This window comes from Rhagoletis zephyria, unplaced genomic scaffold (genome assembly GCF_001687245.7).
Source record: "Rhagoletis zephyria isolate East Lansing unplaced genomic scaffold, Rhagoletis_zephyria_1.1 Rzeph_scaffold_02807, whole genome shotgun sequence".
In the NCBI taxonomy this organism is placed as follows: Eukaryota; Metazoa; Arthropoda; class Insecta; order Diptera; family Tephritidae; genus Rhagoletis; species Rhagoletis zephyria.
Window position 1 is genome coordinate 14,986 of NW_016159891.1, and position 5,356 is coordinate 20,341.

Sequence of the window (5,356 nt, forward strand, 5' to 3'; positions counted from 1 at the left end):
AGGTTGTTTACACTTGCCTGGTTATCAGGTAATCTGGTTAAAAATTATTATTCTGTAGTGTATTGTGTTGTTGTTAACTGAATGCAATACATTTATGCGGCAACAAATAACGGATACATTTCCCTTTAGTCAAAAAGAGGAACTAGGAAGCGACGAATGCATGCCCAACAAACAAATAGTTTTGCCGGTTAAAACGTTACATTTACTTAAAAATAAAGTAGGCAAAAAATATACATAAATATGTATGAAAACAGTGAGTGAGGTGACGTACGTACAGTGCACGGAACTAACTCTTTATTATATCTTTTTCTTTTTACTTCCATTGAAACGAATTTCATAATTATATCTTTAACAACATTGTTGCAATAGCCAAGTTCAACATATTCACATTTACATACATATATAAATACATATGTATTGCATACACAATGTAGACGTCGCAAATAGGCGAATGTGAGACAAAAACTAAAATTTGTTAATTACATTATAAATAATTTCTATTATAGTGTTGTTATGCTTTAATCTGAAGTAAAAGCCTCGCCGTGGAGACCTACAGAAACTGTATATACGTATGTGCACATGAATATGTAAGTATATGCAATTATGTTCAAAATAGACGCATTAGCGCCGCGGAATGGGAAAAGGAAAAGTGTTCAAAATTAGTAGCTTAGCGATTTGGAGCACTTCCAGGGATGTATGTAAGCGGAATTGGTGTAAAATTGGGTAATTTAGAAAAACAGTAGTTGAGAAATTTACCGAATGGAGATTTTGTATGTATGTATGTTCATTGTACAATGTATTGCTTCTGTGCCTACAAATGAAATGTCCAATTTGCTCCGGGCTCCGTCACTATATAGAGTGGACCGACCACTTTTGTTGCAACAATCAACCAATGAACCCACCACCCGGACACAGCCCATCAACTTGGTACAAATAGTTCTGCAGCATATGCACCAGCCTGATCAAATGCAACACAACATCACCCAGTGAGAAAATGTAATGTATAGTAATCGAAAAAATAATCAGTAAAACAACCCTTTTCACATTCGAAAATGCATTTTTTCCCGAGGGCGATGTCCTAAGAAATGTGGGGCATTCAATTTTGAAAAAATTGAGAAGTGAATGTGTTTTGCATTAGAATGCTGATTACATAGTTAACACTAATATAATCGACAGAACTCATAAAAAATACATTAGGGGCAATTTTATTTGTGATTTTATTCGGCAGTAAATTAAAAATAAACTTTGTTTGCAATTTAATTCATCAAACAAATAAAAAAATTAGTTTTATTTTATTGGAAAAGGTATTTTATGTTGGAAAATTACGAATCTCATTGATTTGCTCGACACATCAAACCATAAATAAAATTAGCTTTTTATTTTATCGGACTAAATTATATAATATTTAGTGCCGTTTTTTCAAGTAGGTTTTATAATTTATCTGGCCTTCAATCATATTTTTTCAGAACAAAATTTGTATTTAAAAGGCAGATACATTTTAAAACCTACTTGAGAGAATGGCTCTTAATATTTGGTTCAACTTTCAATTCAGAAATCTATCTAATTTGTGGATTTGGCATTTGCCTAATTGAAATTCGTGCAACCCTGCTTGCGTGGAGAGTACTGTCTTGACTGCAGTCTGCTGCTCAGTCACCATACTGGAGGCACAAGAGCTAACGCAAGCTGCCACCCTTTTAGCCATTTCAGGACCATCTGATCCCCAGCCGACACAGCAGCCAATATAGGTATCGCGGCAATACTCCCTCATTTCACGCGTTATGATCACCGAACTACAGGCAATATCACTTCTGCAGTTCAGTTGCAATGGGCAACAAAGCAAGAGCTCGGGGGTAGTAATTGGCGAGGCGGGCGAAACTCGTCTCCGGCTGGTTCTCTGAAGAGACCATCATGGTGACGACAGCGCATAACCCGGTTCAATTTATATGAAAGCCGTGGTTATTATTATTGAACTGGAATTCATCAATTTTACCGATACCACTTGCTCCCAATTTGTCAGCATAACCCTATCAAGAAATTCACGTTCAAATTTTTAATCCGAGTTTTCAGAATAAGATTTGCCATAGCTAACCCTATACAAAGACGGATTGACTATATGATCCCGGATCTTCACTTTGGAACGAACTTCGATGCCCCTATAGAAGTCGAAGGCTGGTGTGAATGTCTATGCAGACGAATCGAAGGTATATAAAGGCGTAAAGACGGTAGTCATTAACGCGTAGCTCGGCCTCAACAAATCCTATAAGCTGCCAAGCTACTGCAGCATTTTCCATAAGAAGGGCGAAGCTACTAAACTGCACTGCAGCAAATAAGAAGATGAATCTCTATATAACTATTTAGACCGTGAGGCTGCGATAAAGGCGCTAATATCGCACAGCACTTCCTCTAGAAGTGTGACGGAGTGCAGGGTAGCTCTGGATTTGTTAAATACATCACGTACATCTGTACTGAGTTCCGGGGCACACCGGCGTCGGGTACAACGAGGAGGCCGACGGGCTTGTCAAAGAGGATGGTTCGTAGGAATTCATGCTGATGGAGGAGCGACTCTCACTGACTCTGACTAATGATTAGATCTGTAGAAGATGCAGAACGAAAGATGGATAGAGGTACATATCCCCTTCGAGTGTCCTGCTCGTCCTTAGCAGACTGCTGAGCGAAGGTTTTCCATCCACTAGAAACTTGAAACTTGCTCTTTATTATACAAATATTGAATAGGATATAATCTGCATACCAAAAATGTATGTTGAATTTTCTTAACTTTTGCTAAAAGTTTGAAATTTGGAAATAGGTGCATACTTCTTTTAAACTTTTATTAAAAAAAATTCAAAACCGCCCAAATGTTACATTACTATTATTTTGAATGAAGGTGTACATACTATTTTAAATTAGTACTGTATTTTAACTCGGTACTTACATTGTTCTCTTACTTTTGGATGTAAATACTTAGTCCTCAAAATTGCATGTATCATTCAAAATAGTAGGCCCCTACTCGATTTCTTTCGTCACTTGCTTCTGGCACACCCTATACTCCACTGAGTAGGAAGTATCCTGACGATATTATTTTTGCTTTGCGCTGAACACTATTTTCACACAAATTTCACTTTTCGGGCGCATAGAAATGCACACACATTCACTTGACTTGTCTATAATTCTCTGTAAGGGAGTTTACTTAATTTTTGTGTCGCCTTTTGTGCACTGCACAATTATATATTATTCTCTTCTTTTTTTTTGTATGCGCGTGATCTTTTCACTTTCTTTCTTTTCAATAGACACCGCCTAGTTGTGGCTCAGAACGCTTTAAACCCCACTTCGAATACATAAAAACATTATACTATGTATGTAATGTAATCAGGGATTTTTTTATAACTTTTTGCTTATCTTTATTGATTTTTACCAGCGTAGTGCAAATTCTGTCAGACTGCATACACTTATGTATTTTACATCCTGACTTTCAGAGCTCATGAACCGAAAATCACAACAAAAGCCACCCTCCCTTGCTTCTGTGTGTATGCGTTGTATGAGGTGCTGTATCCCTTGGATACCGAAAAGCAAGCTAACCGCAAAACATTGAATACGTACCCCTATTGAGCAATAATAACAACAAACACCTACTAGGTACGTACTTACACCTGTTTTGTCATGAACAACTACAGTTGTGAGAATGACAAAACAACAACCACAACAAGCGGCATCGAAAAGCAAAAAACAAGTGCACTTTGCCTATGACATCGAAATGTCATTTCAAGCAGATATCAAGCACAATCGCAAATATTCAGTGTCATCGAAGTATATTAGGTACATATGCACTTGTTTATATATGTATGTAGGTACATAAACTTTAGGATCTTTTTTATATATACGTATGTATATATGTATGTACATATATACACTACTCAGGGACAATCATGCACAGGTACTTAAGGTCATCACTTATAACATCTGAAGGCTCTATGTAACTTGCTAACGTCACACTGACTTTCTGTTTGTTGTTATTGCAGAATTTATATTGCTATGGCTGCATCTGATAGACGATGTCCATGGCATGCGTCTGGTGTGTATTGTTGTTGCTTAGCACCCCCTAACTAGCATAAATTTGGTCACAATAAACAAGAATTTTGCTTTCTATAAAATGTCTACCTTTTTATCATATACAAATTTAGTTTTCCACCATGTTTTAAAGCGTTTTTTCTACGCGTATGTATATATAGTTAGTGGACACAGGTGTTTTTGTTATTTTATCGTTGTAACTTTGTGTCTACATATGTACGCGCGCTTTTGCATTTCCGTTCGCTCGATAACCGTCGGTCACAAAATCCATATCCGTGTTCAGCGGACTGTATGCGACACACTCTATTCAATGAATGCTGGTATTTGGCAGCTCTTCGCTTTTGCTTGAGCATGTTTTTATTGCACTCCGCTCTCTTTCGTTGATAGCTATTTGAGGGAAATTCTCGAAAATGCCAACCGGCAATGCTGTGATGTTAAACGAACGCGGAATGCAACACTGTAGGCTAGAGTTACCAGTATCTATTTTAATCAAGCACTCAATTAATTAAGAGATTTTAAAAAGTGTACGATTTCAAAATCAATGGGGAAAACGGTTCCTAGAATATTTTATATATTCAACAATTTTTATTGAGCTTGAGGCCGTTTTTAATGAAGAACTTATTGTGGAAAAGCAACAATAATTTAAAAAAGTGGTAGAAGTGAAAGCTATTTCGGAAATCACCACATTTTCTACTGTAAGAATTCTGATGATTAAATTTTTTTGAAGTTTTTGCTACATTCCAGGTTCTAAAATTACATGAATCTTAAAAAAAGTTTGTGTTGAGAGAAAGTTTCTTCTCAAATTCAGGTTTAAATTTTTCCATCTATTCTTCTCTTCGAAATAATGAATTAGAGACAAAATTTTTCGGCCTCAATGAGATTGCGACGTAATGCTTTTGTTTTTACTATCAAAACAAAAATGCAGTTAACACAATGGCTGTATTATAAATACCCCTTTACCCCTTTATTACAATGCTGACAGTAATAATACTATGTTCACGTTGAACCATAAACTCGAGTTTCACGTTTTGAGTTTATGAACAACTGTCAAGTGTTTTCGTTGGGGTGTTTAAGAAAGTCAGAGTTTAATTTGACATTTTTTTTTTACTTTTTCTTATTCACATTTAGCCTGTTCCAGTGCTCCGGGGTTTAGAATATCAACCGTTTAGCAAAAAAACAAAAAAAAAAAGATGTGACTCGATAGAACTTATCATGCTAATTTCAACCATACCAAGATTATTTTTCACAAATAAAAACCAAAACCAATAAAAGAGGTTGAAGTTAAACTTTT

General features: G+C 36.0%; 1 long non-coding RNA gene across 1 annotated transcript; it reads right to left on the reverse strand.

Annotated features, from left to right (window-relative positions):
• Positions 1–2,945: 2,945 nt before the first annotated feature.
• On the reverse strand, positions 2,946–4,368 carry LOC108367769 (uncharacterized). The gene is made up of 2 exons (XR_001848297.1): positions 4,156–4,368; positions 2,946–3,325 (listed from the first exon to the last, which is right to left on the reverse strand). It is a non-coding gene; the product is annotated as an uncharacterized LOC108367769 (long non-coding RNA).
• Positions 4,369–5,356: the final 988 nt, after the last annotated feature.